The sequence below is a fragment of the Leptidea sinapis genome, chromosome 31 (assembly GCF_905404315.1).
Source record: "Leptidea sinapis chromosome 31, ilLepSina1.1, whole genome shotgun sequence".
NCBI lineage: Eukaryota > Metazoa > Arthropoda > Insecta > Lepidoptera > Pieridae > Leptidea > Leptidea sinapis.
In genome coordinates, this window is record NC_066295.1 from 7,017,722 (window position 1) to 7,043,030 (window position 25,309).

At 33.5% G+C, this 25,309-nt stretch overlaps 1 protein-coding gene across 2 annotated transcripts in view; it reads right to left on the reverse strand.

Annotated features, from left to right (window-relative positions):
• LOC126974111 (fos-related antigen 2) overlaps positions 1–24,429 on the reverse strand; it is a 101,162-nt gene extending 76,733 nt beyond the window's left edge. The window contains exon 1 of one of the 2 annotated variants that reach the window (XM_050821530.1): positions 24,013–24,429. The gene's annotated coding sequence lies outside the window, so the exon portion shown is untranslated. The remainder of the gene's footprint in view (positions 1–24,012) is intronic. The other variant, XM_050821529.1, reaches the window with a different exon arrangement.
• Positions 24,430–25,309: the final 880 nt, after the last annotated feature.

A 25,309-nucleotide genomic window follows, 5' to 3' on the forward strand; every position in this document is an offset into this window, starting at 1 on the left:
ATTTAGGGCTGTTACACACATGTTCAGTTTGAGCAATAATCAAATTTTATGTAATCGGCCTAACATATAATTATGTATGGAAGACAGCGAAAAAAGATATAGAACGAGAGATTAATAGTGTATGTTACGAGCTGTGTGAAAGAGAAGAAGTTTTATCTTGATTTCATTTCCTAACCTCATGACCGCCCCACAATATAAATGAATGTAATATATATATTTTGTTATCTATTGCTTAATTATTTGACTAGTTTAGTGCAAATAACCTATTGTTTCATAGCAAGAAAACGAAATATATTCAATTGTTGTAAGCCTTCTTGAGTGTAAACTCCGCTAAGATTCGTCTTCAATCAATTCGACATCTGTTTCGCCTCAACACGAGGCATCCGCAGGAGATGTTGACGTGCCAAATTATGGCACTGTCTCGTACCAGAACTTGTATAATTATCCCGTATAATTCAATAAAATGTACCGCACCTAATGTCTCAAAATGTGTGTTTGGTTAAACGGACTGGGAGTGAAACCAATGGAATCTATTATTTATTGTATTAGTGGAATATCTTGGCATTACTCTAGACTCAAATTACAATGGGGCAATATTGAAGGATTGGCGAACAGACTTAGTTCTGCAGTATACGCGGTTAAAAAGATTAGACAATTAACTGACATAGATACGGGGCGACTAGTTTACTTCAGTTATTCTCATAGTATCACTAGCTGTAAGCCGCGACTTCGTCCTCTATTAACATTTACCATTGTAATCATATTAGTTGGTGTGTTAATGCAGCCACTGCATATAATATACAAAATTCATATCAATTTGGCCTCTTGAAGATAAAAATCACGGCTATTTTCAATAAAAATTGTTGAATTTGATTGCCACATTGCGTTTAATGTGCATGTCATTAAAGGTGCCGACATGTATATCTTATCAAATGTAAACCGAACGAACGAATGTTCCATAAACTTAGCAACAGCTATATTATAGATAAAGTGTGTTAGTTCAAACACCCAGTTTTGCAATTCCTGAGTGTAACTAAGTTTAAATATAGCAATAATTTAATAACAACTTACGCTTGTTTAGCATAATACAGGTTTACATTAAATACATCATCATCATCAGCCGGAAAACGTCCACTGTTGTACAAAGGCCTCCCCCAAAAATTTCCACGACGATCGGTCCTGCACTGCCCTCTTCCAACGTATTCCGGCGATCTTGACCAGGTCGTCGGTCCATATTGTGGGGGGCCCACCAACACTGCGTCTTCCGGTACGTGAAATACATATATTGCCTATAATTTTCGAATTGCGTTGAAAAACTTTGAATTTTTTTGCTAACTGTACTGGTGTAATTAAAGGTACATACAATCTACTATTGACTAGACTTTTAATATAATTATTGGACTTGAACATGTTATCAACTCTAAAGTAGATCCTGTAGATGAAGCCACAACCTGAGAGTTGAACAAAACACATATACAAGATTTATCAACGATACGTCACTCGAACGGTTGGCTCAAGGGAAGAGCGCTCGCAGAAGTCGCGGGTTCGAGTCTGGTATCGTTCATAAATTTTCTTTTCAATTTTAATTTGTATAATTAATCCCAGAAGCAAGGCTTATCACTTTTAAAAAATAACATATTGTTACTTTAATTATTGTAAAACTAGCTGTGCATGTCTGTTAGTCGCTGTAATTCTAAGCTAACCAACCGATTTTGATGAAATTTAGTATGAACGTAGCTTTATAATAAGAGATTAAAATAGTATTATACGGAAATCAATGTAGATGGAGTAGGAAGTTTAGAATATGTGATAAATTGAACCTTTAAAATTTTAATTAATTTGAAAGATGATAGAATTAGAAGAAATGCTGTACTATTTCAATTAACTTTTTTTTTCTTTGTATGTAATTCACGAACACTGCTACATTGAGCATGCCATATTAGGTTCACCAGTGCAAGCCGCATTCATATTGATCTAGCCGTTTCTGATAGCGTGCATAAGCAATAAGACAAACCGTCAACCGGGTATTAGTTAGTATTCTTTGGTCTCCTTTACAGAAGTATAGACTGTTTTTAATATTTAATGTTTGCGATTTCATTGTACGCATTAATAGACTTTGTTTATAACTTAAATATAAATAACTCTTAATTAAGTTCTGTATAATCAACACTAGTTAGCCGACAAATTGCTATGCGGTCGTTTATCAAACGATAATGCCTACTATTTGACATCTTGACCGAATGTGACCCGTGATATCAAGTACCACAACAAAATATCACCAACCTCTTAGTCATTATATATTATATTTTAATATATAAAAGCCCACTGGTTCGTCTGCTTGGAGTCAGAAATTGACTTAAGTGGAGTAAAAATTTAAATAAAATTATATGTGCTTAAATACAGTATCATTTTATTTAAATCTATTTTCATAAAGAATAATGAAGATATATTTGCAATTTGCCGCTGCACCCGCCGGGATGGCAAGCGTTCTGATGGAATGACGCTGGTGGCATGGTATGGGACGCAACTTTGCGTCGACAATCTGGTTCAAGTCTGGCTCCTTCTCATGTCCAAGTTACGTCAGTTGGTGCTGGGGCTGCTGCTTCAACTGCCGAAGACAGCAAACGTCGTAAATATATTGGGGCTCAGAGGGTCATACATTTTTGTGTCCTTTGGTGTCGAGACAATTGGCCCGTTGACAGAGAATGTACAAAGTACTATCTACGTGTCTCCATAGGGCTACTGGAAACCCAAACGGTGGCAGCTATTTCAGTCCACGGATCAGCCTTGCTATCCAACGTGGAAATGCTGCCAGTATTTATGGTACGCTTCCCCGTAATTGTAGATATAGTTATAACATTGTTTATAAATTATTCTGACTGATATCACTGTCGACTTGAGATGACTTTACCCCAATTAACGTTACATAGCCGAGCGTGACAGCGTCACATTGAAAACCAACAAAATAAAATTTGAGTCGGGCTTCCACATAAATGTTTCTGTACCATCGCAAATGAACACGATTCGTATATTAGACTCCAAACTAATTTATTATGTGTATTACAGCCATTGTAAAATACTCTATTTGATTGAAAAGAGTGGCTATTGAGTTTTTTGCATGTTCTTTCCACGAGCTCTTCTTTTTCCGAAGAAATGGTAGATTCAGTAATTTAAAAGAAATTTTTAAACCTATTTGAATTCAAATTAAAATATTTTTATTCAAAATAGGTTTTAAAACGTAACCGTCACCTTCACCACCCTTCAAACTAGCACAAAACAGTTCAGGTGAAGTGAAATGACTCGATAGAAAGCAGGTTTGATTTATAAAAACAAACTCTGGAGCATCAAATTTCGTGAAGAGTAGAATTACTTTATAATTTTGTGTAACCTGACCTCACTTTCAAAGCATTTTAGTACTTATATTCACTTTATCCTTTTTATATTTACTTTTAGTTATTTTTTTTAAGATAATGACGATCGTGCAGAATACTTCCTTTAAAACACTCTAGTTGATAACAGCATTGCACTTGTCTTCCTATATTGAATATCTTTATAATATTGTTTAAGAAACTCGATAAAAGAATATAATCTTTTAAGGTTCACATGTTTTCATTAAGCCATGCCTTAATAAAATAATCATTGCATAACAATATAACATAGTATCTAAGGCACAATTCTAGTAATATACCAGTGGGAGGCTCCTTTACACCGGATGCCGACTAGATTATGGGTACCACAACGGCGCCTTTCTGCCGTGAAGCAGTAATGTGAAAGCATTATTGTGTTTCGGTCTGAATGGCGCCGTAACTAGTAAAATTACTGAGCAAATGAGACTTGACAACTTATGTCTCAAGGTGACGAGCGTAGTTGTAGTGCCGCTCAGATTTTTTGCGTTTTTCAATAATCCTGCCCACTACAATGCAGTGCCGCTCAGGATTCTTGATGAAAGCCCAAAAATTCTGAGCAGCACTACAGCACACTCGTCACCTTGAGATGAGTCACACAAGATGTTAAGTCTCATTTGCCCAGTAATTTCACTATCTACGGCGCCCTTCAGACCGAAACAAAATAATGCTTAAACATTACTGCTTCACGCCAGAAATAGGCGCCGTTGTGGTACCCATAATCCAGCCGGCATCCTGTGCAAAGGGATGGTGTATCAATAAGGGACTCAGAACCCAAATAATATGACAGTGAGTGCTGCTCAATACTGTACATTACTCAGAAATATAATGTTTAAGGTATTAAGTAAGTCTGAATAAAATAATTACGTAACATTGTTATTATTTAATGACCTTTCAAGGCCAAACGTAAATCAATGATGAACTTTGAATTTACCGTATGGCCAAAAGTAATTAATTATAGTTAAGAATATAGGACATGTGGTCCTAGTTAGTTGTATGTTCATTTCTGTGTCATCAATCTTCTAGATCTAGTCTCTGTTATCTTTTCTTCATTACGTTAGCGGCGCCTTTGATGTGACTCATTATAATTTAACTGCATATTATAATGCAGAGGCTTTTAATGCGAAAGAATTTGTATGTTAATTAATTCAATTAACGATCAAGGTCTATTTTCAAAGATACCATTCGTATTTTACTTACAGTGAAGTAGGTTTTTAGGAAAAGGAGGTTTAATATTTTGATCAGTAGGTGAGTATGAAAAAAGAAAAGAAATTTCATATTTTTAAAACTGCTTCTTTTGGAATTCTTTTTGATGTCACACACTACCACCACTTCGAAAGCAAATGGTGCTCTGAGAAAGAAAAAACGGCACAAGAAACTGTCTTCGCGTATATATATATATATATATACTAGCTGACCCAGCAAACGTATTGCCGATATAAAAATCTCGATACAAAAGTAACTGTTGATCGTAGATGGGTGAAAATTTAAAGTTGTATGTATTTATTAATGCTGACTCATAATCAAACAAATTTAAAAAAAAAATTTCGTGTCGACCACCCTTAATATTTAGGGGGATGAAAAATAAATGTTGTCCGATTCTCAGACCTACCCAATATGCACTCAAAATGACCACACCATGACACGAGAATTTTATAAATTAGAATAAATAAATAAATATATATATATATATATATATATATATAACTTCTAAACTATATATGATTGTCCTCTGTTTCAGAGTCAATATAAAATATAACGCCACACATAATTGAACATGGCGCCGATAAAGGAAATAAAGACATGCCCTTCCATCTGATACCCAGTAGAGCGCCCCCAAAAAAAGTTCTTAATAACTTATTGGATATTCAAATTATATTTTTATTTACGTAAGCTTTTAAAGGTGTTTGTAATTAGTAAGAATAAACACTTAGGGTTAACATCACTACGAATAATTTTCAAATATGTAATTGATTATGTAATAATATTATTTCTATTTAAAATATTACTAGTAAGTATTTCATTTAACAGATGATAAATATTGTATGGCTTTTACACGTAACACAATTTTAGATAAGAATATGTTAGCTGTCTCATAATTTTATGTGTGATTTATCAGAAGTCGGAGTTTAGTTTTCCTTACTTTTTTATCTCTAAGATAACAGTAATAATATTGACACACTTCTTACTGCAATTATTTTACTTCTTACTAGGCATAGCTTGTACATAGGTAGGTAGGGTGCAGGACATACAATATATACTTTATCATACATAACAAACAAACATACATATTCATCATATAAATTTTTGCACCCACCGGGATTCGAATCTGGGACTGGCTCAATGGGCAGGAGATTACTTACCACTGGTCTATATTGGTCGTCAATAAAGTACCCTAAATACAATGATCTTACTATTTTTCCTTAAATTGACAATTTTTTTTTTAAATATCATAAGTTCGTTTTAGTATCAAATGATTTAAATTGAAGTTTTCGTTAAAGTACATATAAATTATTCTTTCTTTATAGTCTCTTTTTATTCAGTCAAAAATTTGTCGAAAAATAATATCATTAAGTTAATTAGCTTGTAGAGAAACATTGAAAGAGGTATGATTTTGTTATTAAGTTAATTCACAAGTCTTCTTGTAGCCAGCACCCGAGCTACAGATTTAGTGAGAATCAAATTAAATTTCGGGGTCATCTCTGTAACCTAGCGAGTTATACTTTTATAAATCCTATGACCCAATTTACATGTTTCGTTACAATGCCATACAGATGTTACGAAGTATTACTGTACTTGCGAACTTTGTATATTTGAACTACTGTGACTACTAATAACCTATATTTAACAAAGAATATTATATTAGCTGCTGTTATAAATTTAATAATTTTAATTATATTTTGCAATATTTTGGAGGCATTATGGTATAAAGATTCATTTAGCCTTTTTATATATTTTAGTTATTTTAAGTTTTAAACTTTAATATTTATTTAAACATTATTTAAAAGTGATTGACGATAAGTCTAGTATTTGCAATAAAATTCACTGAATAGCTATAAAACTCATTAGGAATCTCTCATTTATTTACATTTTTCATTTTGTTTAGATTAATTAAACAGCATTATGGTAAATGAATTTAAATCTTACGCTATATTTGTACCAAAACACAATGTTTAAATTCTTGTCGATATGGCATTCTGTATGTATTGGATAACAGCCGAAACAGCTGAACGGATTCAGACTTTACTAACTGGAACAGCTTTGTTTTAATGATCTGAAATCTTTACAGATATTGTCATGGGCGGTCGTTTGTAGTCAATAAAACTACGAGTATAATCTTTCACACTCTAATATACATGAAGAGTTTGATTTTTGATTTTTTACGGCAATAAGAGACGAGACGAGCAGGACGTTCAGCTGATGGTAATTAATACGCCCTGCCCATTACATGCATTACCGCTGAGGATTCGCCGGATTTGATAAACCCAAAAATTCTGAGCGGCACCACAACTGCGCTTGTCACCTTGACACATAAGGTGTTAAGTCTCGTTTGCCTAGTAATTTCACTAGCTACGGCGCCCTCCAGACCGAGACACAGTAGTGTTTACACAGTACTGCTTCACGGCAGAAATATTTCTGCCGGCTAGATTCCATAATCTTGTGCAAAGGAGCCCCCCACTAGTAATAAGCGAAACATGACTTCTTTCTTGGGAAATTAAATAATTTATACCTCAGTTAATTTGCGCAAAAATCGTGCTAACAAGACTATTTAACAAGCAAATATCATTGAAATAGCCCACCTAAATAGCGCACAAGGCTACTGGCAATGAACGGAGGCGTCAATATACGGCATAAGGCATTCCTAGCCCGACCTGTGACCTGATTATACAAATATTGGGTCACCCGAGATCTGATTATTCGTGATTTAATAACGGATCGTAACTTGTTATTGCCATCGTACGGAAAATATGGATCATTCGATGATTGGTCATTTTGATATTTTAGATTTAGCTACGGCTTATTTTGGATTTAAGAATCCTTAAACAAGATACTGTTGCGTTAACGCGGGCAAAACCATCATCTCCGACTAAAAATCGTGTGTAAAAACCTCAAAAAATAAGGTTTCATTCTTGGCCACTTCCTCGTCCAAATATTAACCAATTGTACCAAAAAACATTTTTCAGGACTGAATGGAAAGGAGATATTCTATGTCTGTTTTTACTGAATTATTTGCGTTCCAAACTATAGGTATTTTTAGGTAAAAAAAAAATAGGTTCCGGTTAAGTAGTCACCATACATTATATACTAAAAACTTCTCCGAAACACGCTGCATTTTATGGTATAAGTATTATTCCGATCGGTTCAGTAGTTTTCGCAGTATAACCGAAGAAAAAACAGCTCTCCATTTTATTCCGAATAGGATTTGAAATCACTTATCAACGTCAAAAGCTATCACCCATTCGAAATAGTATGCGTGACTGCAGCCGACCTAAAAACGGGCGCAAGAAACTTATATCGAATATTTTGTTTGCAAGACAGACACTAACAACCACACAACCAATGAGTACATAACGTAATCGAATTAAACGAAGTACACGATGAAGAAAACGTCAAATAACCAAACACAATATTTTTTGCATCACTCTACACGACCTTCTCCAAGTAATTAGCATCTTACGAATTGAAGAAACTATAAAATAAGTTGTATAAGACTTGTATTTTTTGCCAATTTTTTTCCAGCAAAATACTAATTAGCTTGATATTATAATTGCAAACTGCATCTTAAATTGCAACACATTTTAAAGCAAAACCTTTTCCACGCTTTAGGTTTCTCCATTAGCATCAAAAATCTTGCCTGTTTCATGGTATGTTATTCTGTATACATTTATGCATGCAAGCTATTTATATATGAACAATATATATTATGTGTATATAACTTTCTCTACCAGATATTTGAAAATCTCTTCAAACAGGGACGAAACCTAACTCGCTCTTCATATAGTCAACTGTTCATAAATTCTAGAGAATATAGAAAAATATATTTCATATACAAAAATCAGCGAATCAGATTTAATTCTGAATTATACAAGCTGTTAACGGAAAATTTTCCATTCTCTGAAATGGGATGTGATATGTTGACCTACATACTCAGCTTGGAGTGTTTTATGTGCTTGTGGGGAAATAGCTCTATAAAATATTTATTAGTGTTTTTAAATACTTACAAGTATTTACTGCTGAGATTAATTCAGGTCATTTATTCACACAATAGTTCTATGTTATAATGTTTGTTATAAGCTGTCCGTATATGAGTGAACTCACAAAAGACAATTTTAAAAAGATTTTATAAATATCTACTATCAATTTTTCATTACTGTTTGCTATTAAATAAGTTTTGTAACACTAAATAATGAAACTTATGTTATACATATTTATATTCATTGAATCCTGTTTATTTTAATGAAAAACAAAAGTTGTGGCTTCTTAACCACTCTTACCATACATGAGGCAAAAATGTTATTAATGGTTGTTTATATCTATCGCCGAAAGTAATAATTGAGTAAGCATTGGAGACAGGTCTGCCGCTGTCACGTTATACATGCCCGGATTTTGGATCTCACTGGATGCGCAGAAATAAAAAATAGGATCTCATTGGCGGAAGGTGAGGTGGGGGAGAGATTCGTTTTGCTTCGGTTGAACACAATATATGTCATATTATCAATGAATGCGAAATCGTTCCCACAGTCAGTATTAAAAACAGCTCACGATTTTAATACTTTGTTAATGCAAGAAGATCAATATCATTGCGTAAAGCAATACGGCGCCAATGACGTTAAGCTGCGCTCGGCAACCTAACACTTAATATGTATTCTCATGCGATGATCCGGCCTTCGAATCAAAACAAAAGTTCAGATGTACTGTCCAAACCACAGACCTTATAATATAGGCTTCTACAAACTATAAAATTCGCTATGCTCCAAACATCTATAAAATTAATCAATCAATTGGGGTAAAGGGTGGGGGGTTATAAATGCTCATTGGTCAGGTAACGGTCACAGCGTACTGTAATTGGTCAGGCAATCACAAAATGTGATGTGATATCTTTATATATTAAAATTCTTCAGTATGTGTGTTGACAGTGAACTCCTCTGGCTCCTCGAACTCCAGTGGCTGGACCGATGTGAATGAAGTTTTTTGTGTGTCTTTAAGTGGATTCGAGGATGGCTTAGATTTACGGTTGAACTACCTCCAAAACGGCTGGACTGATTTTGATGATTTTTTGTGTGTTCCAGTGAATTTGATAATGGTTTAGATTCTCAATTCAGTCCATATATAATTCTCCTGCTCATGTTTATGGTAGTGAACTTCTCCTTACGGCTGAAATGGCTGGATTTTTTATATTTAAGTTATGTGTACAAGACAACGTCTGTCAGGTCCGCGAGTAGTAATAAAGTTATGAAATAATCAGTACTGGCTATTGTGGATTTATATTGAGGTAAAATTCCCTAAATTTTTCTCTCACAGAGTAAACCCTTTCTTAGGCTCCTATGATTATAAGATCTAAGCAAAATCCACTTAATTCTAATGCTACTAAAAAAGATATAGCAGTAAAATTATAAATTTTGCCGCTGTATACAAATCACGACTACAGTTAAATTATCAGTCTTATTATAACGAAATAGAATTCAATTTTAATCAAAATCACATGTTCAGTAAACTATATTTATATAGTGAAGGCAACGAAGCTAAGCAAACCGTCTCACGGATAATGATATTTGCTGGCAAATATTTACCATCTCAAACAGGTCAGGCAGACTTCGGCCATCCGAAGTGCAAACTTTGCTAGATAATATGTTTATCACAAGATTAATTAAGATTATAACACCATAATGCTCGACTATAAATCTTTCGTGCTATGAACAATAAAGATGATTTATGTTTACCAAAAATTATTAGTAATTTGAAGTCATATGGCTGTAAATAGCACATTATAAGAAAGGCATTAGCTGCTAGCTCCGGAATGGAAAAACAGGTACATATAGGCCAAAAACGGTATGGTATAAGATCTGTTTTTTTTTAATGAAAATAAGGGATGAGACGAGCAGGACGCTCAGCTGATGGTAATTGATACACCCTGACCATTACAATACAGTGCCGCTCAGGATTCTTGAAAAACCCAAAACTTCTGAGCGGCACTACAGTTGAGCTCGTCACCTTGAGACATAACATGTTAATTTCACTAGCTACGGCGCCCTTCAGAACGAAACACAATAATGTTTACGCATTGCTGCTTAATGGCAGAAATGGGCGCCGTTGTGCTACCCATAATCTAGCCGGCACACTGTGCAAAGGAGCCTCCCACTGGTAAGTCTGTCCAGGAGGAAGAAGAAAAGTGTTTCAAATTAAAAAAAAAATATTTTGAGTAGCACTCAAAGAATTTCTTATTAATAAAATTTATTAATTAAATATCCTGAGTTGTGACATCATTAAGAAAGTTATGTCTGTTATAGAAACCTGAGCCTCATAAACGTTTTTATCAATTCCTTTGACTTTCGTAATATATTTTTCTTTGTTGGATTTTTCATTTTCTGGGATCATGTTGTAAAAGTATTAGAAGTTTACTTTTGGTCCTGGTGTTAACATGATCATTATTACAGTTTCTAGAAAATTCGCTAATATGCCTATGAATATTCATTACAAGAATACCAGTGGGAGGCTCCTTTGCACAGAATGTCGGCTAGATTACCACAACGGCTCCTATGTTCCGCCGTGAAGCAGTAATGTGTAAACATTATTGTGTTTCGGTCTGAAGGGCGCCGAAACAAGTGTAATTACTAGGAAAATAAGACTTAGCATCTTATGTCTCAAGGTGACGAGCGCAATTGTAGTGCCGCTCAGAATATTTGGGTTTTTCAACAATCCTGAGTGATACTGCATTATAATGGGCAAGCGTATCAGTTACCATCAACTGAACGTCCTCCTCGAGTCGTTCCTTATTTTTCATAAAAAAAAATATTAAGAAACAATCGTTAAAATTATTTAAATTTCTCCCTTAATGATTCCTTAGGACCTAGTTATAACTAGCGCGAATAGCCCTCTCCTGCAGCAGAATGATGATATTCATTTCAGCTGCATTGTCTCATCATAATAATATACCACAGGCCATAATACCATGACAATAACGAAAGTAAACCAAACGTGAGATGCTAATTTGGAATTATGAGTAATGCCAACATATAGTAGATTCCACTGGAGTTACCACCTGTCCGTTTAACAAAACAGTCGCATCTACATTTTATATTCTAGATATTTAAATTGGCCACCACACCTGCACACCAAAAACCACAGATTTTTCTACACAATTTGTTATGTTTTAAAGTGATAACCACTTCTTGGATTACTTACAAAAATAAAACTGAAAACAAAATTTTATGAACGATGCGGGACTCGAACCCACGACCTCTCGCGTTCCGTGCGAGCGCTCTTACCTACTGACCCAACCGTTGGAGTGACGTATCGTTGATAAGATCTTGTAAATGAAGCCACAACCTAAGAGTTGAACAAAGTTTCCGGTCCTTAAAAACTTGCGGAAGCTATTTTGTAAAAATCAAGAAAGCAAGAAAATACCCACTTCTAACATATTTTGAGACAACAATGTTCTTATTTACATATTTAAAAGTATAATTGAGATATGTATTAATTAATAAGAGGTTGTTTATTTTATAGTTTTAAGATACATTAGTAGACTTATAAAGGTAACACTGAAGTAAATAACTTGATCTCATATAACTAAATATAAAAGATTTCAATTGTAGTGTAGCATGCGATCTGAATATTTTGCAAATAAATTAATTCATCGTCTCGAAACAAATGCGCAATTCACTCAGGAGTGAGCGCATATATTGAGTGCATAATCCGAGATAAATGTGAAATAACAGCTATTATTAAAACGTGCATTAACTGATCTGTCCATTTCTGGAATATTCTTTAATTTCTATGAACCATATAAACAAATCCGGTTATTATTTCTTATATCACAATACAATACCTATTCTTTAATAATTTATTTATTGAACATCAATTGTAAAATTATTCCTCGAAGACTCGATGACAAAACTGATGGATTGATGAATGACAAAATTGGAAGACCTTCCAAACGGTGGATTGATGACGCAACAGACAGTTAATGAAAACACTGGATTGTTTGTGCAAGAATCTGGATAAGGCATTTACCCCAACGAAAACCTCAAGAAAGAAAATACAGCAAAACTGTACTTACTAACACAATATAACTACTATGTTAACTTACTTCAAATATGACATTATGAATGAATGAATATGAATGAATAAATATAGCTTTATAAATATTATAGATACATATTTGCGAAAACACTGTCATAAAATGCTCACAAACGCGGATCTAGGTAAATTTTAGACGCAATAACATTTAAGGAAATAAATTTGAAGATGATAAACAATATTAATTTAGAGTTAATTAAGTTTGAGACTGGATTTTAGTAATAAGTGTCTACATATTTCGTTATTTAGAGATTCTTATCTTACAAACAAGGCTCAAGACAGAAGTATTTTTACAAAGTTTTCATTGTAAAATTTGGTAAATCAAAGATGTTTTGGAATTTCTATACATCTATAATATAATCCTAACAAAGTAAAAACAGTACATTGAATATATTTTTAGCATACTTTACTTGCTGTATGTTCCAAAAACAATACCGAAACCAAAAAAGTAGTTTATATAACTTTTGTCTGTTTGTCAGTACATCTATACCCAGGAATAATACAAAAACTGCTCAATAGATTTATTTTAAATTTTGCATAAATAAGAACAAGAGTTTGGGACAATATATAGGCTTTCTATTATCATTCTAAATGTAGGCATAGTATTAATGATGCTTTATAGCTTCACGCGGATGAAGCCACAGGCAGTTAGTATAATAAGTTGAAGAACCATTTTAATATTGAATATGTTTGGATTTCGAACTCTATCTATTCTAATTTTAGTCGTATTTGACTGCATTTTACTGTGGTGTTTTCAACGGCTTCCTTACCATGTTCAAATACATACACGCAATCCTTAAAAACATGTTATATTTTTTAAATAATATTGACACACTATTACACAAGTGGGAGGCGCCTTTGCACCAGACGCCAGCTAGTTTATGGGTACCACAACCGTGCCACAATTTCTGCCGTGAAGCAGTAATGTATAAGCATTATGGTGTTTCAGTTTGAAACTGGACATCTTATGTCTCCAGGTGACAAGCGCAGTTATAGTGTCGCTCAAAATATTTGGGTTTTTCAATAACCTTGACCGGCACTGCATTGTAATAGACAGTGTGAATCAATTACCATCAGCTGAACGTCCTGCTCGTCTCGTACCTTATTTAAAAAAAAAACAAACTACCTTGTCCCAAACTAGGCATAGCCTGTACTATATACATGACAACTATATATTTAATACAATATACTTACTTAAGCAAACATATTTATGTATATATAAGTATTTACTTATAAACATACATGACTCGAAAACAAGCATCCATATTAATCATAGGTATGTTTACTTATTACTATATTAAACCCGAAAGTACTATTTTAGCTAAACAAATTTTATAAATGGGTCAATTTTCATATAAAATCTTGAAGTTACGCACATTACGTAGTACACACATTATTAATAAATATTACGTAAAACAAAACGGACAATAAGATACCAGCGCACTTCGAATATATTAAATAGAATGACCTCAAATACATTCCGATTTGGTACATGAGAATTGTAAGCACAAACTTTTGTTGTTTTTTATTGAAACAACACTTAATCACTTCCCACGGCTTAAAGGGCGGAAGCAATGCGTTTACATACATAATAAATTAACATATAGCGTAAGTACAATTTAGTATTGCCCTTGGAAGAAGGTTGAAATTAAAGATGTACCAAATATCGATTGTGACACAAATTTAAATGTTTATTTTCCGAATCGTTATACGCACAGCGTCGAGTGGCTCTTTAAAATCGAGTGGGCATGCAAGGGCATCTGTCATCATAAAAATTAATCTTTGATTGCATAAATGTGTTTATAAAGCATACTTACAGCGTTGTGTTACGATGTCAACAATTGCCGAATCGTACGCTTTTAGAATCAACGTGTGAAGCCTATGCATGGAATTTTTACTTTTTAATCTTAAGGCGACACTAAATGTTAGCGACCTTGAGCGATATCAATTCACGGCTGCCGGCTCGCCATCTATGTAACAAAGCCAATATTTTCAAAATTCTTGCGTGGAAATTAGTTTATTTACTTACAATCCTCGTTATTCATTACTAATCTGAATAAATGTACCTACACAAAAAAACTTTTCTGAGAGTAGGTAGTACTAAAAAAATACGTCCTGCCATGCCAAAAAACTTGTTTAACTGCAAAGAAAAGTGGTAGTTCAAAAAGACTCGGGAGTGTGAACTATAACCAACAGCAGGCATAAGCAACCTACAAACAAGACTAAAGGATATGTGTAACAGGATTAAGTAATGATCATAGCTCGAAATGATATATTTTCACCACAAAATTTGTCTAAAAACACCATGTTTGCGTGTTTTCTGCCTACTCTTCGCCTTAAAGTGTGAGTATTAACTTACATATTACTTACGTATTGTGGCACCTGATATTTGTAAGTGATGGACAACATAAACGTGACAATGTAGTCTGAGTAACACACTACATAAAGACCTAGAACTTAACGTAACACGATACGATTACGACAGGACACAGCAACAAACAAATCTGTGATAATATGGTCTAACGAATTTTAATGAACAACACCTTGAGATTAACAATGGAGATAAACTTTAAATTGAATGTTTTCTTATTTTGTAAAACGGAAAGCCTGCAAAACATAATGCCAAATATAATATATATTGTATTCAACAGTTTTAGGTTAATTTATAAAAGGTCTTTATTTACCTAAACTCAACTTTAAATCTAATACAATTTAATTTAATTTTATATAATAATTTAATAGTAATTTAATGGTCGTAAAATACAAAATTACCTCGCCGAACTTAAGTCAAGTCTGAAGACATCTTCATGTCAAGATTGACGTTCTTTAAAATAACATTTTTTTGTTAAACTTCACTATTCGCTTCGTTATCGCATGCTTTTATTTGATCGCAACTGAGTTTTTTAGTTTGACATCCCAAAAAGATATAATTAATATGTTATTATAATGTTAGAAGGGAATGTTGAGTGGTTTGGTCATGTAGAGATTATTTTATTTATTGATTTCAAAGGTTCAAACAGTCATATAAAAATAATTAAGTAAATCTAATAGACCAAAATAGTATACAGAAATAGAAAAATGTAAGCTTCGAGAGAAAGCCAGTATTTAGACAATTGTTGTACATATTATAACAGTGAACTAATCAAAGTATAATTTTGTCAACTTCTTTCTTATATCCAAACACGTTTAAATAAAATATATCTGTAAAGAGTGTTATTGTAAAAACAGCATGAAGGATTTACTAATGAGTTCCGAGCATAATTTGTACGAGAATATGAAATAGAAGGAAATATTTTGAACGTGTGGAGGTTCTGAGATTATTATTACGATTATCAAAGAATGTGGATTGAATTGAATACAACCTACTTTGAGATTGCAATGTTATTAGAGGTAGACGTAGAACAGTAGACTTTGTATGAAAGAGTTGGTGAGAAAAGAAGAGTTATCCGGGACAGTTGAATGACTGGCTAATGCAGATTTCATTATTGTTGCCATCTACAGAATTGTCCTTTGAATTTTAGTTGAATATGGTATGTTTTTAGTCCTATTGTGTAGTTAATAATAAGCAGTGCTAAATGTGAAGGCTCATTATATCAGTTGTGTTTGCGACAAGTACATTTGCAGGTGTGAATGTGTGTGGGTGGGTAAACAGACAGACATATTTAACAGCCATTCATGTGTTTGGAGACCTTGTCCACATGCATAGCTTACTTATCTATATTGGAAGACGCAAGTTTCTGCCCGCTGATATATCTTAAGAATATTGGAATAAACCCACACAATTCGATAACACTCGTGCAATATTTCATGGTGATGAGAAACAGTTCATCAGATAAATTCGTGGTTTAAGTCTGACATTTCATGTACACCCTTTTCAAGTCACTGAAATTGTTGACACTTCCCTGCCGTCTGTATATATTTACTTACGGCTAAAAGATATGAGCCACAGTACTAGAATACTTCGAAAAGCTGATAGATTCGTGACTAGAGTCGTCATAGCACGACATTACTGAAAAATTGCTACTGGATGGGCTTGAAAATTGTCAATAAGATTTTGATTAAATACTGTTTTTTATGGAATAGGAGGACAAACGAGCGTACGGGTCACCTGGTGTTAAGTGATCACCGCCACCCACATTCACTTGCAAAACCAGAGGAATTACAGGTGCGTTAGCAGCCTTTAAGGAAGGTGTACGCGCTTATTTTGAAGGTACCTAAATCGTATAGTCCCGCAAACACCTCACAAGGAAGCTCATTCCACAGCCTTGTAGTACGTGGAAGAAAGTTCCTTGAAAACGGCACTGTGGATGAACGCCACACATCTAGATGATGGGGATGATATTCTAATTTGTGGCGTGTCGTGCGAAGGTGGAATTCGGCGGCAGGAATCAGGTTAAACAGCTCTTCGGAACATTTTGTTGTGTGTTTATAGTCTTTTGATAGGTTCAATTTTACTATATTTTATTGAAGAGCAGAAGAAACAAGTATACGGGTCACCTGATTCTCTTTTTACACCAGACGAATCACAAGAGCGTTGCCAACCTTAAAAAGATTGGTACGTGGCGCGCGAGGATCGAACCAGGGCCTTTCGGGTGTGAGTGAACCATTCAACCTATTGCACAATTGTTACTAAGTGAGAGTAACTATAACAACTCTACGTCAGACTGACAAACAATGTACAAGAAATTGTTAAGAATAATACGAAATGCATTAACAAAAAAGGTACTACATAAATTTATTTGTAATTTTCGCACATTAAATGCAAGTAATCCGTGGGCGCAATACTAGTATACATGATAATCTTAATATTATACAGCAAGACGGCCGTAATGTCTCTTTGCAATAACTCGTAAGTCCCGTTTTATTTGTATTTTATGCGAGTGCTTATTGCATAATCGTCCCTTATGCCCTTGTGCGAGCAGTTTAAGTATTTATCGTACATGATTCTGTTGACGATCCATTCTTTTAATATAATTTGGTTTCGTAACTTTTACAGTTCAAAGTGTACGAAATAATATTGAAACTTAGTAGGAGAATGTCCTGTTTTTGTTCAAAGTAAATGATTTTGTAATATGAGGCTTATGTAAGTGGGGAATTGTATTGCATTGTAACACTAGACACACACATAAAATTGTCATACCCAGTTTTAGAACTAGTAAGCAAATAAGTCTTTTTTGGGAAATCGTGTTAGGTTCTGTAATAAGCTCCCCACGATCTAAAAGGCTGCAAAACAGAATTGCCTGAACAAAACAAGGAACAACAATCGCAGCATTGAAGATCGAGAATATTGAAGATGAAGGCGTACGGTTCCTTGCATATTGTGAGTCTCTACGTCCCCGTAACATGCTCTACTAAAGTATTTTTAATTACTTACGTAATTTACTGTTTGAAGACATAAATATATTATGACTATTTACAAATGCTTTTATAAGTTTACGTAAATAAAAAATATATTAAATTTCAATATTGTTTTATAAAGTCAACATCATCCTTCGTCCTATGAGATAAAAATAATTATTTTGTTTCGATAGCTAGCAACTATAAGAATCTGTGTATGAATAATTGTACATTTAAGTTGTTATTTTAAGTGTAACTTCATTCTGAGATACGATTCAATTATTCTTTACTATGTATATTCATTAAGAGATCAGCAATCAAGCACCTTCTAGACCAGGGGTGCTCAAACGGTCGATCGGGATCGACAGGTCGATCGCGAGTGCTGTTTGAGTTGATCTCGAGAAAAAAATCCGGTATAATAAACTAAAATGGGTAATTACGTACCATCTTATGAAAAGTATGCTCAGGACATGCAGTGTCACGCTTCAACATCCAAAGTCACTCTTTAGTTATGCTTAGAACTTTAGAACGCGTTTGTTTTGTTAGAACCAATAAACTCGCAATTTTGAATAATAATTATGAGCTTTTTCATTGACATTTAAGAGCAGACCTACACTTACCTTGACTAAAAAATGCATATTTTGCACAAATCTAATATCTATGTCATCGTAACACTCTACCTAGACGACAATCCTTCATCACACATACTTGAAGCCTCTCAGAGCCGATCGTAGTCTACAAATTTTGAGGTAGATCGCCAGCAGTTCAAGCTTGAGCACCCCTGTAATCTAGACAGAACAACGCCTTCTTAAATCCCAAAAAAAGTTACAAGATAGATTTAAATAAATAAAAGTATCAAGTTTCACTTTGTAAGAAATGTGCAATGTAGGTAAGTGCTATGTTATTAATAATTAAACTTGGCGTCTCTATGTCTGTTTGTCAACACGGAATGTAGAGTTCTTTTTGCAAGATGTTTTATTGTTGAGACTTTAATTAATATGGAGTTATGTACGGTGACTATCATGAATGATAAATCCGAAACCAGTTTTACTAAATGGAAATACTGTTTGCTTCATTTGTACCGGTTTTGATATTTACAAAAACCGGTGAAGTTCAGATTGAATTCGCAATGATATAATTTATTTAATTTGTAAAAATCTTTACACGCCCGCACTCACACATGTAAATTTGTAATGTCAGCTTTGCATGTCATGACAAAAGCTTAATACTATAACTTAATAAATATTAAAATACTATATTATCAGAATATATTTTAATTTTTACCTGTGCCTCTTTACCGTGTCCGAAACGCCTAAATTTTCACTAGGAGATACCTTAATTATGTTAAATGAAGTAGGACTGTTTATAGAATGCTTCATAAACATTTGTTTATGGTACTTATGTTCTATACTCACTTGGGGTTACCTATGGCTACTCTCTTGTTGGTCTGGTTCTATTGAAGGATACACGTTTAAAATGTAAGTGCGTTTTTATTTTAATTTAAGTCCAAGTAAATTAACATGGTGTCAGGTGCGTCGGGTGCGGTGCCGCCAATGTGCCATGATGGCAATTTGGCACAAAATTTTGACACGTGGAGTCAAAGACTCAAAATTTACTTAACAGCTAATGACTTGGACGGAGCTACTGAGCAAAGGAAAATAGCAAGGCAGCAAGGTATAAGTCAATAAAAGTAAAATGTAAATAAAATAAGGTCATAAGATACATAATAGCTTTAAGGGTAAATGTATACACTTCTACAATAAAGTCCCAGCCACTGTTCAGGCATTGTCTATAAATAAATTTAAATGTTTTATAAAAAAATGGCTCTGTCGTAAATCCTATTACTCCACTGCTGAATATCTAAATGATCGGACAGCCTGGGACTAGATTGTGATTATTTTATAGCAACTGTACAATATTGTATATTTTTATTGAAAAGAGCGCAAAAAAAAAAAGAATGCTGGGAGAGTTTCTTGCGCCGCTTCTTCTCTCTCAGAGCGCCATTTGTTTCCGAAGCGGTAGTAGTATCTAGTAGTATAAGAAATGACATCAAAAAGAATTCTAAAGGAATAAATTTTGAGAAAATAAATGCCTTTTATGCCTTTATGCCTGCCTTTTTATCCGAATATATAATTCATTTAATTGTGAGTCAAAAGACAAGAAGTTTGACGAATTAATTGAGAAGTTCAGAGCGCATTTTTCACCGAAAAAGAATTTAATAATAGCTAGAAATGAATTTTTCGTCACCAGACGAAATGGCGGTGAGCGCTTGGAAGAATACTTCACGAAAGTTATAAATATTGGTCTGACGTGTGAGTTTGGTAAATTGAGAGAAGGGCTTACGGTGAGCAAAATTATAGCAGGGCTGGATGAGAGGTATAATAATTTAAAGGCTCAGTTAATATCCGAAGATGATGCAAAGTTAGACCTACCATATGTAATGAACTTTTTAAAAAACGCAGAAAACTGTAGACTTTTTGTACAACAAGATAAAACAGACGAATGTAAATTGGAAGCGGAGGTGTTTGTGGCAAATAAAACAAAAAATTATTAAAAACTGCCGAAACTGTGGCAAAACTCATGGACTTAATAGATGCTCAGCATTTGGAAAAACATGTTTCACATGTAAAAAACCCAATAATTTTTCTTGTATTTCTATTTAAGAAAATGTCTTGGGCCGAAATCTGTAGAGCGTACTTAAACTTTGCTCAGACTTTACTTACGTAAAACTTAGGTGAGTGTAAGCTTAGCATAATCGTTGATTTCGTTTTCATAGTCATTTTGACAGCTGAAATTATACTGAGCTTAAACTAAGAGAACTCAATGCAAAAGTCAAGTTCGCGTTCTATTACACTCAGCAAAGTTTTACTTAAGCAAAGTCTGTGCAAACTATATAGATGTCAACCTTAGTGTTTAACAGATCAACAGAAGACCTATGAAATGGTCCATGGTAGAGAGAGACCGTTAATATTCAACAAAATTTGAGAATTAGTTACTAGCGTGCGATCATTAAAATACAATTGAAACCAACAATATCAATAGAATCGTGCCGGCGTCACAATCGCTGTAATAATGATGTTTCGACTGAGATGTTTTTTGCGAATTCCACACAGACAAAACTAATTCTTAACGATTTCACTATAAAGTTGAAAATCAAAGAAAAACGTGCATTTATTTGTACCCAAGACGCGATTATTCTAAATATAACTCCTGAATATCAGTAGAATCGTGTTAACTCGACGGCCTTTATTAAATCGTGTCACAACCCGCTCCGGTGCAGTGTTAAAACAATTATTTCTGTACCGCTTGTTAGCGTATAAAAACAACTGATGTAGGCGTTCACTCCTCTCATTCATAAAACTCGGTATTACGAAACATCAACATAATGTTTATTTATCATAATATAATTGGTATTGGTGGAACTCGTTGCAAATATTTCGCAATAAACATTTTCGGCCATTGCGGTTGGGTTGACATTTTTGTTATTTCGTTTCTGTTGATAAAATTTTGTTTTGATATTATAATAAAATATTCAAAGTGGTGTAAAAGCTTCAGATATAAACTCAATTGAATTACAGTAGAATTACAAACTTCAAGCGAGACGCGAATTCTTGTATTTTAAAGTTGCTGATTTATGTTTAGTTTTTAGATGCAGATGATTACATATTTTGAGTTTAGTAGAACAGTAAGTTATATGTTTCGAATTCCAGAGGGATTAGATTATCTTATAGAAATATATATACAACATTATAATCGATGTTAGTCTAATGAATGAAACTGAGTGCAAAAAAGAATGATGGAAGAGTTTCTTGCGCCGTTTTTTCTCTCTCCGCGCCATTCGTTTCCAAAGCAGGAGTAGTGATTTAACTGGCATCAATAAGAATTATAAAATGATAAGTTTAGAGAAGATTAACAAACATTAAGTAAGAGTTTTACTTAACAATTATTTGTTCGGAATGGATTCGATTACTTTAACTTATAGAGTTTAGACTAGAGAAACGGAGGGTTGGAAGTTAAAAAGCAGGTAACGTATTTTTTTTTAAATCTGGACGTTTTGTCTTATAGAGGTAGAGAAACTACAAAAAACAAATCTGAGTTAATACTATAAGAAAAAAACAACACCATAAACCCAAGCTACTAAGCATATTATACTATAGCCAAGGCCGGATTTAAACTTAATGCCACCCTGGGCACCGGAAAAAAATCCGCCCCAATACTGGAATTTTACTTAAACTTATAGTTTATATGTTTTATTTATATTATAATTTATTGCAGAAACTATTAATGTTTTTATAATATAAAATATAATTATAAATTTTTACTAAACGTGCCAAAATTATAATTTACAAATAATGGATAAATTGAATTTCTTCATCACTTTCAAAATTTTGCCACCCTAAAAAATTTGCCGCCCTGGGCACTTGTCCCAACTGCCCCTAGTGTAAATCCACCGCTGACTATAGCCAACAGTCTTACACGATATTTCAATAAATCGCAATTAACTTAAGCATTTGACATTCGACACTCTGGCGACAGATTGAACAGTAGTACATTGTGACAGTAGTATGAAGTGAGTGATTGATTTGGGTTTTAAACCAAAGAGTATATAACAAAAGCTAATTACAAATGAAATTACAAAGACCGGCTCATACTTATATATATACATATGAATCAGTTACAAATCACTAACAGAGCTTTATTTGTTAATTACAATTCAAAAGCAAACATATTTAATGAAAATAGGATTTTATGTTACTAATTGAACGTATAAATCTCCCACCCACTTGAAGATTTATGACATGAAGAACGGACGAAACCAACTAAACGGACTCCTCTTTCTTCATAAAATTTGGTTAAAATAAAATTTATTTATTAAACAGCCTGAAAGCGGTCGCTCCATGTATGCTCCTCATCGCTCCTGTATAATATCATTAAGAGAGTTATTTAAGTCATACTATTCTTTACCAGATTAACGTTTTTGAACAATTCTTTTGAATTTCGGAACATATTTGAGCAATTTCCAGGATCATGTTGTAAAAGCGTCTAATAAGAACTTACTTACTCAACCTAACCGAGTAGTAGGCTTAATAAGCTTACGTTCGGTACTGGTGTATAACGCTTATGCTAATTACGCTATATCTAAAATCTAAATCGCTAATGTGTCTAAGAATTTTCAATATACCCAACATTATAAGGAAGAAATTTTCTCTTAATCTTATCATAATGATTGATTAAACTAACATACCGCAGTCCGCAGCATTCAATAACTAAGCAATTGTTCATATTATGTATATAAATTGTTCACAGTGCTGTGAAAATATGTATGAATGCGAGATTGTTGATTGGTTAAGGAACATCCGAGAATATGCATTACAGCTTTTGTAGAGTTGCGTTGTGAAAGCTCCAACTACTAACAAACTACTATACACTAAACAAATCATGGTTATAAATTCAAATCAGATTACACAAAAAAAATTCAATTAATTTTAGATAAGATTGGTTCGTTTTATAGAGTTCCGGATTTTGCTCTTCAAACTCTATTTTTATGATTTGTCCACTTCATGATAGTAAGAACATAATAATAAATATAATTTAAATGTTATTAAATAGTATGCAATTAATTTAAAATCATCTATGAAGTATAAACACATAATGCAAATTTAAAAACTAAAATAAATTTCTTAAGCTTCTGTAAATAAGGTTTCATATTAAAATAGCAGTAAAGCTTAAAAAATTATATTTTTATAAAATTTTATCATCCATCTAAAATTTTAAGCCAATTATTTCGTTTATTATGGATTTTATATACCAGAAAAACATAAAAACACGAAAGTAAAATACATAATGTAGTCTGTTGTTTAATTATAAAACGTAATAAAAGCAAAGAAAACACATTTAAGTAAAGGAAATGTAAAGCGATAAGGATCGCATTTGCTATAAGAAATTTACATGTGATGTAGAGTCAAGGTCATACCTTAATGATCGCCCGGAACGCTGTATGAGTTTCGTTTTTTCGCACAAATAATAAAAACGTTTCCAACGGTGAGGTCCATCGAACAACACCAGCACTTCACAAACACAGGGCTCACAACAGAGAGCCGACCAATTAAAACACAGCCATCACAAATCTTCTTTTCATCACACAGATTCGGTTCGCAAAATTTATACATCGCATCCGATGGTAACACTTAAATCAACAAGCAGCGTTATAAAAGCGCTTGCTTCGTGTTCATACCGGCGCGAATCACCAGTAAATTGAAAAACAGTGAAGACTGGCAAATGGCACCCGCCGGAAAACTGTTCGAGCTACGCACGTGAAAACAAATAATAATTTAGACGAAGCGTTCGCCGGCCACAGAACCTGCTTCGCGATAAACAGCGAGCGCCTCGCCGCAACAACAGACGCACACATACGTGACAACATGCCGACGTATTATACAATTCACACATGTAAAGACACCAGCGCGCGCATTCTCGTTCGGTCTTAAAATAGACATCACGTCATTGCTAGCCAATCATGTTCGAGCATTATCACGCAATACAGAGCCGCTATTGGTGGCTACTTCATTGATAGACAGCATACCGAAGTTAATTCAAGTCGCGATTAACGAAACTTTTGATAACTTAACTGATACGGAATCGTAGAGGCAATTAACTAATGTATAACAACAAAATTGTTGAGATTATCTTTCAAGATTTTCTAAATGAAGATAGTTTATCTTTCAAATATTATATTTTAGGTGCATTCTAAATAATTGTAATTTAAAAGCTTGTAGTATGTAGTTTATAATATCCTGACTAATTAGTGCATTAAAATTTAAATAAGATAACAAAAAATGACTGCAAATATGCTGTAACAAAATTTTATAGTAATATTCTAAAGTAAAACGTGATTTTAAAGCAGAGTCTATCTTGGTAGAGTTGATAGAGTCACATGACATTTTCACACATCAATTCTTAATGCTTAGTAGAACTCATTAACATTAATATACTTTATAATTTCTCAAATAGATCCATTGTTTTCAGTTGTTTTAAAAAAATTATGTGTTATTTCATTATCTTATTTTTTTATTTTGTCAATAGAGAAAACCAAAATTATTCTATGAAATGGGAAATTTTGGGGAAATCTTTGGGGGAGGCCTTTGTCCAGCAGTGGACATTTTCCGGCTGATCACAAATAATGATAAATGTTTAGTTTAGTTTTAATGTTGCATTGCGTGATTTGTTTCATTTGTTTCATTTTATTTTTTTCATACACTGAAATATTTAAT